The following is a 15,297-nucleotide window of genomic DNA, read 5'->3' on the forward strand; positions in this document are numbered from 1 at the left end:
TGGTCAAACGACGTTAGCTATACTTTTTGACTTAGCCTCGGAGCATGCGCATTGAATATCTCAGCTAACCGGCAACACACCTGCTACATGTACGTAACATTTCCATCCCCGTCAGCTGCAGTGTACAGCCATTTCTAGTCAATTAATAGTCGGTAAATTACAAACAAAGTCTATGTTCTCCAGGCCACATCCAATCAGACCAGCGTACCGACTAGAATAGACTTGGGTTCGCAAATACGTGACGTCACGATGACGTCAGTAACATCAGCCAGCATGAGAAATTATAACATTTTGGTTATCAGTTATGCAATGTCATCAAATTAACTATGGACGTAACAACTGTTGTACATGTGGTGTCGTTGAATGCGATGCTCTGACCAGCGTGAAGATCTCACCATATTTCAACAGTTTCTAAACCGCAAGGCTGCCTAAAACTATTCTCTGCGCGCGATACGGAGTGGATCATACCATTGATTGTAATTTAAGGAACCCGGAGACAAGCCATTAGGACGCTTCTAGTCAACAGCTGTGCCCAGAATTAACGGCAGAGTAACAGAGTGCTCTGACTACAGTACCACATTACAGCCCCTTAGACATCCAGAATGATTCAGTTTTGTTAAGTCTGTAATTTATGGGTTAGTTTGTGTGTGTGTGTGGATGACATCAGCAATATATGAATTCTTTATTCTGTCTGATAAAGTCATTACCGCCCAGATGAAGTCCGGCCCTACCAAAAGCATGTGAAAAGAAAAGAAAAAAAATCTCTTCCCGAACACACCCAAAATTGCGATGCTCTTTACAGTCCTTAATAACATGTTCTAATGCACGTAAATTGCTGAGTAGCAACATGTCTTGCGTACTGTGTTCTGACATTGATGATCTCTCGTGCCATCCGATTGTTATATTCCCTATCTCCGTCCAAAATATAAATGTCTACTCCAATTCACACAACGCGCGGCTGTTGGTATCCCATGTCCGTATCAGTTGCACGAGATACGTGTGAAATTTGACATCACAGACAATAGCTCATACTTCACATAATATTTATGAAATGATAAAAATAGTGGTATTTGATCGCGCCATTTTTATGTTAATATTTTCCGGGAGAGTGATACACATTTCTCTTGATTTTGGGGGGAAGAGTGCCCAGGGACGTCGGCACGTGGTTCGGGCTATCGTTTTGTCGTTATCCGTAACGCCCATTCTCAAATAGAGCGCACTAGAAGAACTAGAACGACCTCGCATTGAAAAAAACACAGCTAACAGCCAAGAAAGAACATATCATTAGACTCCGAGCTGAAAGTGAGGACGCTCCACGAGCCTTGAGTCAACTTTTCTGCCTTCGGTCATCGGGGAATGCACAAATTTCTTTCATGTTTTGTTATTCTTCGGACCTGACCGCGAAAAGAACAAAAACAGACCTGGCCTGGCCAAGTTTTGACCGTGAACTGTAAAGAGGACCGTTAAGCGAAAGGAGCTAATTATACTGTCGGAATTTCACTTAGGCTGGATTAAACGAGGTACATTTTGTGTCCGCCCTTGGGGAAACTGTTTGCGCGCAATATGCCGACTTGAAGATCACGTGACGTTGGTCTAAGGAAATCAACACTGTACACGTCACGGCGAATATATGTACCTCGTGACCGGCAACAAAAGATCCTATAAGTTTACCTCGCCAAACGAGAAGTTACACGCTCTTTTTGAACTGCTTGGAATAACACCGAAAAGCTTGTACAGGTGAAATCTACAAACCCATTTCGTTGTGACGCAATCGACATTGACTATTCGCAGCAACCATACGGGACACTCAGTGCAACGGTAAGCAACCATTCATGTACTTTATCATTAACTCAGAATAGACTCGCTCATACATTAATGAACTTCACAGACGCATTCATTCTCGTCGTTAAGCGCGTAACGCAACAGTTCACGGACAATGTCAAATTCAAGCATGAATGTCATACAAAGTGGGTCCAGTTTTCAACTTTTGGTGACTTTATACAATATTCATATTTTACCATGAAAGAAAGTAATAAAGCAGGTGTAGCGCAATTAAGGGATTGTCTCGATCATGAAAGTTGACGCGCAAGAAACGTATTTCCTGAATTTCACTCCAAACATGTCCTTCACGGACACGTTATGCAAAATTTACTCATGGATATAGATATCAGAGTTCAAATTATGTTTTTTGTTGTTTGGGCTGTTGTAGTTTGTGTCCCATTTTTTTTTCCATGAACGCGGAGATGGTACTTCGTCGGAGCCGTGAGTGACTCGGAGTCCACGCGTTTAAATCCACGCAAGGACACGTGTCCCGTGTCTATTGTCATGTTTTCTCTCCTGTCGACTTTCTATCTTCCGTTCTGCTTTCATGTGTGGCACGTAAATACCTATTTATCGACGCGTAGTTTCATGTTCTGAATTCAGTTTGTTTTATATTTTGTTACAGCGGAATCCTTATTGTAATTTTATCGCACGCAAAACGAATTGGGGTCTTACCCCTTCCCCCTAAATTAAGGAAGTACGTTTCTATATTGCGTCAACTTTTGTGATCGACGGCGCGTAAGTATTAATGACTCTCTAAATAGTAGGAAATGTTACTCGGACGAAATTCGATTCGGTCGACAAAAGTAAAGTTTATGAAAGAAAAAAACCCGCTACATCTGATATTAGTTTACAACAAATCGCACAATGACTTCCTGTTCACAAATTTTTGCGATTCCAAATAGTTTATTTTTTGGCATATGTACAGATATGACAGCGATGTTTCACTGTAACACATTATCCGGGCAACCAACACCACAGATTTACGCCGGTATGTCCGATATGTAATTCGCTCCTGAATTGTCCGCACTCATTTATCGGGCTGGAGAAACATTCGCGCTCACTGCAAAATCACTTTACGTCCGCGCTCTTTGCAACTTCACCTCGGTTGCAATTAGCCGATACGAACATGTTAGTGGATGTGGTGAAATCAAAGGTTTCAATTTTAATGGCTTCCGCCGACATGTTTTCGCTACGTTCAATGTAATCTTTTAACCTCGAGTTCAGCCTCCTTCGTTCTGATCAAACTGCCGTTACGACCTCAACCTATTCGTTTTCACATTCACAAATGAATACTTCACACATACATACAAATTAAATACACATGTCCACGCGCAAACACATGCATTTGCGCACACTGGTCCACATAGATAGATAGATAGATAGATAGATAGATAGATAGATAGATAGATAGATACATACATACATACATACATACATACATACATACATACATACATACATACATACATACATACATACATACATACATACATACATACATACATACATACATACATACATACATACATACCTACATACATACATACATGCATACATACATACACAAACACGAGACATATACACACAGCCAAACAGATACACAGTGCACCTTGATTTCTACACTAATTAAATCAATGGCTCTCCCTTAACATCAAATCATTTTATCAGCTGATAATTATCCTCCTGTCAACAGTAGTGGATCACGTGAATCTCACTTAGCAACCTTTCTTTTGTGTGTGCGACTATGGGTCCCCATAGCGAAGGTCAGAAAGCTAACGCAGTGTTTGACCTTTGTGAGTTGAAATTTAAAAGGGAAAGCAGAACATACCTAGTGCGGATGCCGCTGAGTTGTCTGTCTGGCGCTATATGATTACACTGCTTTGTCCTTCTGCCTGTGACTCTACGGCACTTCCAATGTGTTGTCTATTGTCTTTGTTTTACTTGTGAAATACAGAGTCCTTTTTTCCATATTGATTTCCCAAGGCTGTAAGTGTGTTCTATCCGGACCACAAGTCACTTTCATCGGTCGACGAAAACATCGGCGGCGCACCTAGTGCTCTATGCGTATATGTTATACTTTATATTTTAACTTACCTTAGAGGGGAAGAAACATTTAATAGTTTGTACTTTTTATGTAACAAAAATATATAAAGTTCGGTCAAGAATAGTGGTGCCCATCACCAATATCAATGGGACGCTCTTCAGGCAAACGGCGATGTTTGATGTCTTTTGTGCATCTATCCGAGCGAGCGTATTCGGCTTGCAAGCGTTCCAGAAGAAGTCAATAAAGCCTTTTACACTTTTGATTGCAATTATTTGGAGTTCTTTAAATTTGAAAACCAGAAAAGAAAGTAAGACTCCAGGGTTAAGTAATCTGTCGTTTTGCGAAAATCAAACATTACGGGTCAACACAGCATGGCACTGAGCCCGTTCGACTGTCACTCATCTTTTCAGATTTTGATGTAAGCGTTTCAATTACCAAACTAACCGGAATTTTGTCACCAGGGTTAAGCGTTGGATGAAAATGCACAGAGCGGTACATACAAGCATTAAATTATTTTATGTGTACATTACCCGGTGATCGTGTTACTGACTTAAGTTGTGCTGATTATGTTACGGCAATCAACAGATATACACCCCATTTATACTTGAAGTATTTAAACCTTATGATCATAACTCTCTAACTTCGCAATTTCAACGCTAAATACTAGTTTCGTCATATCCCGTGAGTCATATTTCCGATTGTCATAACAATTCGCTTTCAGTCAACAAAAATATAAATTCTTCTTAAGTGCATTTAATACACTGGGTAAATTACAGTCTAAGCATACCAAGGGAATAATGTTAAACGTGAGATAGTTCAACGAACGTTCTTTGCACTGCCCTACTTATCGAAAAGGTCCTTTGACCGACAAATCATTTCAGCGGAATCTCCACGACCTCCCGTACGCCGAGAATAAAATGAAAATAGTAAAGAATGTGAACGCAGGGGAAGGGTTCGGCCTGTTTATAAAAATATCATCGCGTGTATTACTAGATTGCTGCCCCCAGCGTCGTTGTCAATGGCATTTTACCGGTTTCTTTACACGGTATTGAATAGTTCACATAGTCAGTGTGTTTGTGAATTGTAGGTTATGAATGCGATTATGGCTGGCTGAGACTGCAAGATATGGTTTCACAGCGTCATTGAAAACTTCCTTCAGGAGGTATCTACGCCCGTCCACGGTGAGGTGTAAGATGCGTTTGAATTTGTAAACACTTTTTAGGGGTTCTTTTAAGGAAGCGAGAATCTCGGCGATGAGAGGAATTCATAAAGCAACCAACTGTTTACTCGAAGTACGCTGTATCACTCCTAATGCCCTGCTAATGGATACTCAATGATCCAGTACACCGTTTCTCAACCACAGCGACTCCAACAGCGCCCTCTACGACAATCCTGACGGCGTATTTTCCCAATGACTCATGAACCTAATGGGATAGTAGCCGTACCCTTTGATATTTTCATTTCGTTTTGTTCAAGTCTTGGAGAACAAAAACCAATGCGGTAGCCTGACCAAATTGCGGGGGTGGGGGGAGGGCCCAGCTTATCTTCGTTTTGGGTAATTTACATAAATTTACATGTCTACAGTGTGGAAAATTCGGAGGGTACATGCCCCCTGCCCCTCCCCTCCTCGCTGACTAAGTCCCTGAATACGGTTTTATATTTTACTCCCCGAAGCATTTTGAAATACAAAAATGTTTTCCTTTATCAACACAATACATTTTGTACAGCGTGCAATACACAACTGTTAATAATGAATTCTAATACAGACAATAAAAGTCAGTTTTCAAGAGTAATATTATTGGACATCAGACAAGCACAGACGTTGTTGATAAGTTGAATACTCGCTATTCCGGCATCATTGTTTGGGAGTAGAACTCAAGAAACTAAACGGAACTTTGATAACAGAAAGTGCATGCAAAACGGGCAATGGAGCTTCAACGACTCGGACTTAGGTAAATGCAAAATCCCTGCTCGTTGTTACACAAAAATTACTTCATTAACTGAATTACTTCATTAACGAAATGAGGTCGTGCTAAAATCATCTCGGGGCCGATGGCACGATGACGATGTCACGGATGACATGAAGAATGTCCAGTTTGGTTCAATTGCCGCAAAGCAAAGACTTACACCGAAAAGTGACAATACACAAACAGGTAATTTTGTTGATATGATAGTATAGTATGGTCTATGTACATTCAAGTTTTGTGTGGTCTATGTACATTTCAAGTTTTGCTTGTTCTGTTTTTCACAAATGACGACATCCATTTGATCCAGATAATTCGGTTTCCATACCGTGACCTCGTTTCCAGTATCGTCTAACATGGGTGGAGTTCCATCCAAATGTAAACTTTCTTTGAACTAACAAGTGATCAAGTTAATAACCTCGAGTACTTCGGACTACCCACAATACAGTCTGATGCGTACAAAGTTAAACATGGACTGCTCCATAAAACAAAGGGACTCTTCCCTGTGTAATTCGCCGAGGCGCTTTTTAATGCTACATTTTGGCCAACATTTTTTTCAAACTCAAGTTTGAATAAATTTGAAATAGTTTTTTTAAATGGCACAGGAATTTCGAGAATCTTTGAAGTGATGTTGTCGAACGAGGATGAGAGAGCCGGCAGGCTGTTACAGACCAAAGATGAGACGACAAGGATTTCCTACAATCCCCGACAACTATAAAATAGTTCTTGAAGCAGAGTTGTCAAATCTGCAACACACGAGTCCGTTCCACTACAGCGACATCAGACGTCACCGCGCTTGTCGGTGTAAGACGTGTCGTGATTAGTGAGATCAGCAAGCGAACTTCAAACGATGGTAATTTCATCGGACGGCCTTGGAGAATTAGACCCAACCGTGTCGCTTCTCGTCACAAACCTCACCGTGATCGCTGTGATGACGTTGACAACAATAGGTGTGAATCTATTAAACAAGCCGAATTCATGTACAAATCGGGAATTAACTGTTTTAAAGTCAGACAAGAACGACAATTTTTGTTTACTTTCAGTGACAAGAAACATCGATAATAGTAGATAATTTCGCGTTAAATCTATACAAGGCACCAAATCGGTCGAAACATCATGAAAATCATGCGCTTTTGTTTTTTGTGCTTTATAAGACACGGCGGGAATGGCAAAATCAGTTTTTTTTATTGTATGAAATATTTGATGAATCTTAAGTCAGCTCCATCGACAAAAGCTTTTTTTCTGAATATTTAGCCCAATGAAATCAACTCAAAATCAAACCAAATCAAATTATAACATGGTAGAATAGGAGATGAGAACTGTAACCTTGTCTGTGGTCACGGAGCTCTCAAGCCCGTCAGATCTGATGAGGGACAGTGCGCCCGCTAGCGCCAATCTGCCCAACATGCAAGATGTTACACGATATTCCTTGTCGTTGGCTGTGTCTAATCACAGCGGTAACCCAATCTGTTTTTGTCACAAAGTTCAAAGGTCAGTTACGACTTGACGCATTATACCTCAGTTGGGCGCTAAAGTAACGACGCCATATTACATATCATGGTTTGACTGTCTCCAGGCAACGGATCCATGTCAGCCTGGACTTGTTCACAGTCCCTCCATGTGGAGTTACCGTGATCTGTTCAATGCTTGGGGCGACATGAGAACTTGACAAGCATACACACAATGATTTAATCTCCATCATAATGAACGGGTAACTGTTCCTCCTGTGGTTGACACAAAAAACAATTGACCTGTTAATACGACCACGTGGTCACGACGACAACTCTTGCATGTTGTGAACTGATCTGTGTAAAATTGAATTCAAAAATACACCGAGTAAATGACGTTAATTGCGCAAACATGCTCATTAGAGGATCAATTTTCGTAAATTGGCGAATCCCCTAAACAATTGAAATCACTAATTAAGGACTCTTGAGTTTTACATTTTTGACTGTAGCTAATTTACCGTACAAAGCGACGGGAACCCGGAGTTCCGTCCTCGCGAAAGTTTTCGATAGGGTTGCTTCCCTCATTAGCGACAATTCACGCGGAACAACGGGTGTTGGGAGATGGGGGCGGTAGTCTTCTTCACGGAACGATTTCTGTTAGCAGTTCCATGTCAATTAAATACGCCTAGGGACAAATCTTGGAAAAGTCCCAAACCGAGAACATCTCAGATTTCTTACATATTGTTGTTTTTTACGGTAATTTGACGTACACCACACAAACAAATTGTTAATTGTAGCTTGCAGGCGTCAAGAAAATGATCTGTACGATCGTCAAACGCTTCTGCACAGATCAAACTCCGGTTTCATTTGTGATGCTATGTTCTATATGATTATACGACTCTAAGCAGGCGACATGGCTCTCTTTCCCGTCACGGAAATCTAAATTTCGAAACAACTTTTTAACAACATTTTAAAAGTGCGCAAACGAAAGCAGTGTAGAACGCTGTGAGCAGCGTGTACATGCGCACAAACTATATACATCCGCATTGATGCGACCTACATTTTTACTTGAATTTCGCAACATTTTTCACACCCTAAAAAATCCATAAAGCTGCGATTTTTGCCCAAGACTTACGATTTTAAACGCGACAAGAGCCGAACAAGATTTGGTTATCATCGCAAAGACGATCCAAGTACCTCCTGACGCCATTGTCACAACCGTAAGGGGGCGTTCAGTTACAGCCGTTGGTAAGCCAGCAAATTCTTCCCTTGCCGGCGTCAAAAGCGGCAAATCCGCCCACAAACAATCTCCCGAAAAAGAACATTTCACCCTCTGGACACAGAAGAACACAACGCAAGTTTTCAGGACCCCGTTCTTCTTCAGGATCTAGCACATACAGTGTACAGTATCGTGGAAACGTCATCAACTGCACCGCTGCAAAGTTCAATTCTTTCTGTGTCATCATCATCTTCACTGGAGTATGTCTCTCGCTCTGACTTGCGCTCACTTTTAGTAAACACTTCGCTTCATTCGATCAGATGCGCTTGCCACGCGTTTTCTGTTGTTTTTAATCTCGATATGACAACAAACTGCAAAAAATGTAAGGTAAAGTAGGGTTAATGAAAATTTCCATGTTGCGCCCTTGACGCACGACAGCTTTCGTTGACTTTGCTTGTCCATTACGTCGGAGCAGTGGACCCTTGGCCTATGAACTTGGCAATTTTCGTGACCCCTAATTATGCAATTTAAGGTACAATGCGCTCAGGGACAGAGGATCATATTTTCAAACCTAATACAATATTCTTTTTTTGGTCTACCACTTGTGAGGGCTCATTTTGAAGCTTTCTGGAGACAAAGTTTTAATTTCGCCGGCTTGTTTTTGTGAGAATCGAAAATTCGTCTCCCCCATATAGGCTTCACACAGGGACGAACGACGGCCATTTTAAATTTCAAATTTACGTCAATATTGGGTAAGTTGTTTCTCTTGTACCAGATTTTCGCACTGTATTCTTAATTTTGAAATGACATATTTCAAGTTTCCTTACGAAAACTTTGAGCGAAAATCGTTCAACTTCGTGGCGCGTACTACATATGGCTATGCCTTGGATTTTGCCGCGATCTGTGCAGCTGGCCAAAATAGTTGAAAGCTCTCTAATTAGCTCGGTTTTCAAAATCCTGACAAATCCCTGTCACGCATGCGAATTATTTTTGGATTATATTCAACACTGCAGGGTGCAATCTTGAAAGCAATTATGCCACGCTGTTCTTGTCGGTGCGCTTCTCAGAATTTGCTAAATAGAACATGGAAAGTTTGCACCATGAATTTTTTACTCCATCAACAAATAATATGTTATAGTACTGTGGCATGCGTGTAACCTTTGAAGGCACCAGGTACAACAGGATAGCTCTGATTACGTCAAACCAGGCCTTGGTCGTGTCTTCAAGCACAAGAGATGTGTGACCACGGCCTTTGCCGGCTTCCAACCATCGATGTGTTTTGCCGTCAGTCTGCGATCGTGGTACAATGACAGCCGCGAAACAAGCGATGTTTTGAACTACGAGAAGTTTAGCAAGGTCATAAAATTATCCTGTGATGTGTTGACGAGGTAGTCTGCTGAGGGGGGTCGATAGATAATGATAACGATGATGATTAAGTTGATAATGGCGATGGGGAACTACTGAGGAGGGTCGATAGATAATGACATTGACGATTATGATTGAGTTAATAATGGCGATGGGGACTGTGATGATAATGATGACGACAACGACGCAAGGTTGAAGGTTTTGGTGTTTACCGAAAGAATTGGATTGCACACAGTCACGTTGATTGCTCTCTTTTATGAATTGATCAGTGTTCAACCGTTGATGCTTGACAGAATCCCCAATATGCATTGTCAAGATGTGGGCGAGGTGTCGTCGTTAGTGCCGTGGAATTCAATTCTTGTCCTCTTCTTTACAATCATCAGCTGTTGTACAGAAAAGAATAATTAAGGTAGAACGCGCCTCGGGGACAGACATTCTTTCTCGGAAACTTTTACAATTCTCTTCTGATATACCACTTGTGGGGGGTTCATTTTAAAGCTCTTGGTGTAAGAAAACTTTTAACCGTCTTATTTTTTCGAAAATTTTATTTTTAGCCATAGATTTACACAGGGATGGCGGCCATTTTGAATTTAAACTATCGGTAAATCTCATGTAATTTGTATTCTCTAGTACCAAAATTTGCACGGTGATCCCCATTCTTGAGAAAAGTTTGAGCAAAAGTTTGTATATCACTTTGGAGGGCTGGCGCATACTACCTTAAGGGGAGGCAGTCGTCGGAGCTCCGCTCAAAGGTTGTCGGGGACCCCTCCGACAGATGTAAACACTGTATCGAGGGTACAGTGGCGATTGATGAAAGTTAAAACATGTTTGTTAACAATGAATATCGTTAAATTTAAATGCAGCTATTTTGACTTGATGCATATAGATATTATACATGAAATGCATTGTTTGTAAACAAGAAAGTCGCGCACGCGCAGTTCTGACGGCTGTCTCCCTTTAAGGTAGTATGCGCCGTAAAAATGATAGTCATGAACTTTTGACCACCTTTCCTCAACGAAACTTCCGACTTTTTGATAAATAAGACGGTGAAAATGTTTCTGTCTCAAAGAGCTTTAAAATGAGCTCCCGCATACAAGCGTTAGACCAAATCAGCATTGAAAAACTCTGAGAGTTCCAATATCTGTCCCCGAGGTGGATTCCACATGAAGGGGAAATTGAAATTGTAACTCTTATTTCCAGTTAAGCAACCTTGATAAGTGACATCGAAATTCGGCATACGGATTTAATACATAGGTTGCGAGAATCTAGAACAATATGTCTGACACTAAACTGCCTGAACCTAGGCTGCTAACCGGGATGCGCTGGATTCTGTGAACTTCTGGTCATAAATCACTGTGAAAGGGCGTTTGTCTGGAAGGGTAGCTTGACGTGGCTTAGCGCAACACCATCGCAACTGTGAGAGCTTGATGCTGGATGGAACACGTGACCAGAACACCTTTCTCTTTTTGGCGATGTAATGATATGCCTTATCATGGTTTCCGGGCTCCGAAATGTATTCATCAGTGTTCAAGCCGTTGTGACAGACACTACTGATAACCATGAGAGAGAGAGAGAGAGAGAGAGAGAGAGAGAGAGAGAGAGAGAGAGAGAGAGAGAGAGAGAGAGAGAGAGAGAGAGAGATTTGAAGGGTACATATGCCTCCAGCTATGTATGTATCGCTAAAGTCTCTTCCACACCTATTGTCATCGTATGTTTGTTGTTTTTGCTGTATGTTTGTTCGTTTTCGATGCCTCTTATAGCCAGTGGTATCCTATTGTGTGTCACTCAGTAGGTTGTCGTAGCCTCTCTGCTTGGCGATGATTCATACGAATTCGTTTCTCTCTCACATGAGATATAAATATTTGATGAGCAAGCATAATCAAGCAGTGAGTGACAAGATTCAGCTCATTTTGGAACAGCGTACAGAATATTAAGGTAGAATGCGCCTCGGGGACAGATATTCTGACTCTCAAATTCTCTCAATTCTTTTCTGATCTACCACTTGCTGGGGCTCATTTTAAAGCTCTTGGAGTAAGAAAACTTTTCACCGTCTTAGTTTTTCGAAAATCGAAAATTATATTCCCCCCTACAGTACACACAGGGATGGCGGCCATCTTGAATTTCAAATATTGGTAAATGTCAGGTAATTTGTTTCTCCACGACTAAACTTTGTTAAGCAAACTCTGCTTTTTATTGTTGAGTAGGTATGAGTATGGGTGAAAGTTTCATTGAGGAAAAGTTTGAGTAAAAGTTTAAGTCTTTTGCTTTCTAGGTGCGTGCTACCTTAATGTAGATCTTGCTCGCATTCTATCGGGGTCCGTGAAGTTACACAAGACAATGCAATTGTTTCTATGGCCGTTCAAGATCAAACAGCTGCGTTTGTGAACGCGTTTTCTATCATTTGTGCTCCCTTTGCAAACCTCTATTTCCTATAAGAGCACTACCCAACAAAATCACCCCGTGTTCAACTCGTCCACGCAGAATACATGTATGTGATGTCCCATGTTATGGATTCTTGTCACGACTAGCAACAATGATGTTGGGTAATGTGTCTTACTTGGAAGGCTAACACTTTGTGCTTGAACATACTTTGCAGAGACGAGCAAGAAAATGTCCCTTTTGTGAACAATGAAACGATGAAAATATAAGAACTGTTGTACCTTTGAAGCATTGTACACGCGTTGGTGTGCGTGTCCCTGCCTTTCAAACTGTAACAGCAAACGAAACAAAGTGAACTTGTCATCGTCAAAAAGTCAAATTTGAACAAGGTTGACAGTCAGTGGCATGTCGGTACAGTGCAACAAAAATGCGTTTGAAACATGAGACACACGACTTTCTGGGTCACTTTTAGGATCTTTTGTAATTCACAAGGTTGAGTTGCGGTAAATTATCGCCGTAGGCCATAAAATACAGCGAAGCAGATTACACTCACTCATGTCTGTCGTGTATTTGAATACATCCGCGGCAAGGTGATGGGGATCGCTCAAACCGTTCTCCCTCCCACAGGCCCAGAAACACGTCAGTCGGGTTTCGTCTTGACTGCGAGCTTTTGTAAACACCTATCAGTAATTTAAACGCGCCAATTGTTTTCTCGTGTTGCTCTCTGCCTTCGTCCGTGGTTACGTACATGGCGGAGTCTTTAAAACTGTTAAAACAACGAGGTCTCTCTTGAATGTCACCATACAAAGCCACTCACGTGTTACTAATGACAACAAAGACAAGCTGTAACATCATCTCATGGTGTCGCGACACAAAAATAATACTGGTCGGCGAGGAGTGTTAAACTCTGAAGAGATGCCATCTTATGCTTTGCTTTTGTGATCGAAATTGTTAGACTAGTGACTCGGAATACCCCCCCCCCTCTCTCTCTCTCCTTTTCCACACTGTGTTTGGAAACTCAGGAGGCAGACTAATATTTCCGATATTTTGTGTCTTCTGTATTACAGGGCATCATGACTCTATGTCATACACATGCATGCATGTCAATTTGTTTTGCGATAAGCTCCAATACAGCCGCAATATCTCATTTTGAATGCATATAATTTTTCAAGTGAAATTAAATGATGTGCGTGTATAGATGCCCTAGGAATGCTTAATTGGGACCTGGAGTCTGGGAGTAGAAACTTGCATTGAAGCCCTTCCTTCTTAAAGCCCTGATAGCTGCTAATTTTAAGAATTATTATGATGATTTTATTTTCAAACCAAAGTTGGTTCGTGTAAACGTGCTAATTGAAGGACGTGTATAGAAGTATCACTGCTCGCTGATTTGAACCATGCCTTCACGTTTTCACAGGCTGAAAAAGAAACGGGTGCCGCACTCATAAAATGGCGCCCCCACAGGAAAGTGCACAAAAAGGTATTTCCTGCACGTACACATCATGCTCATAAAAGAAACAAGCATGACGCCATTTACTTGAATGCACCTCACACCATGGCCAACATTTTGTTGTTGTAATCTTTATTTTCTCTGTCATATATTGAAGCTTTAACTGGCCAAACCACCTTAAGATTTACGGGCCTTTCCTCAAATTCACCAATGTGTTCAGTGCTCACTGCGGAGAAGAAAGGTGATTTTGACGATGATGGTGAAATAATACCCCGACAACAACAACAACAACAACAACAACAACAACAACAACAACAACAACAACAACATCATCATCATCATCATCATCAACATCATCATCACCATCTGTTTTGACAGGAAAACAAAAGTCCCTTTTCACGAGTAATTAAATTAGGGAAACGGCCAGAGTGGTAAGCTCTACATTCAGACACAGACAGACAGGACTCAAAGATTGACATTCAGACACACACACAGACAGAGCTCACAGATTGACATTCAGACACACAGACAGACAGAGCAAAACGAAAGAGAAAGGGTCAGACATATATGGAATAAACAGAAAGTTCTACAGACATCTGATTTTGTTAGTCTTATTGATGAAGTAGACTGGATCAAAGAAGACAAACGGACGGACATATAGGTCACTTGCTTCGAGCAAACGAATGTCGAAAGACAACAAGAGCATTCGTCGCATTACTGTCGGCTGGTGTAGAATTATTCTGGCACAGCAATACTATGTCACTCCATGACCCTTGGAAAAAATGAGGTCTGTGGTTACACAAGCATTATCGTTAACAAGGCTATAGTTCAAGTTGCAATTAGAAAGCGTCATTATAACGCGGCCATGTCGGGCGCGTATTGTTTTTTAAATCTTGCAGACCTTCCTGACATCCCCTGTCCACATTGAGAATTGTAGGTAACCCTCCTCTTGCCCTTTGAAGAGAATTTTACTGCCCTCCCTCCCCCATGGTTAATGCAAAAAATAATCGAAAACAAAAGATCTACACACTGCAAAAAAATCAATATCAACGAGAACCATTGCAAGAAGCAATTGAGATTGTGCCTCTATTAGTGGATTTGCTGTCCGTTTTACATCGGTAGCATTCGTTACATCTTATTCGTGTTAAAGACGCCAAATCAGAGTATATTTCTCTATTTTAAGGATGTTTGTATTAATGAAACGTGATGATAAACATCGATGTTAAGCCTTACGAGATTCGCGTTCCGTATTATCCTATATTTTTGAGCCCCCTTTCAGCATAGTTTGCCAGCTTTAGTAGTCCCTTTCCTTGTGACTCCCTTCTGACCTGAAATTCCCGTGCTTCCCTTAGACCATGAATAATGACGGTTGCCTAAAGGGGTTTGAGATTTCTAATGGCGACAATGATACCAAACAGGAGTTGTTTCTTCGCACTCTGCCACCTTGGCAACGATGTTAGTCCAGTGATAACCTTGACAGTGGACTTGTGGTTTGTTTTGCTCGATGGCAAAGCAGGCATACATACATGTCTACCAGGCTGTTGATCGTAGCCTAGAATTCTACACATCCTCTTGCCTCCGTACCCCCGACCCACGGAGGTGTAGGA

At 41.3% G+C, this 15,297-nt stretch overlaps 1 protein-coding gene across 2 annotated transcripts in view; it reads left to right on the forward strand.

Moving 5' to 3' along the window:
- The window catches only part of LOC139134538 (ras-related and estrogen-regulated growth inhibitor-like), a 96,483-nt gene that overhangs the window by 21,543 nt on the left and 59,643 nt on the right, over positions 1 to 15,297 (forward strand). The window contains exon 1 of one of the 2 annotated variants that reach the window (XM_070701426.1): positions 1,662 to 1,818. The exons of the other annotated variant lie outside the window; for it this stretch is intronic. The gene's annotated coding sequence lies outside the window, so the exon portion shown is untranslated. Of the gene's footprint in view, positions 1 to 1,661; positions 1,819 to 15,297 lie in introns of those variants that run through there. 2 annotated transcript variants of the gene reach the window in all.

Source organism: Ptychodera flava, chromosome 1 (assembly GCF_041260155.1).
Source record: "Ptychodera flava strain L36383 chromosome 1, AS_Pfla_20210202, whole genome shotgun sequence".
In the NCBI taxonomy this organism is placed as follows: Eukaryota; Metazoa; Hemichordata; class Enteropneusta; family Ptychoderidae; genus Ptychodera; species Ptychodera flava.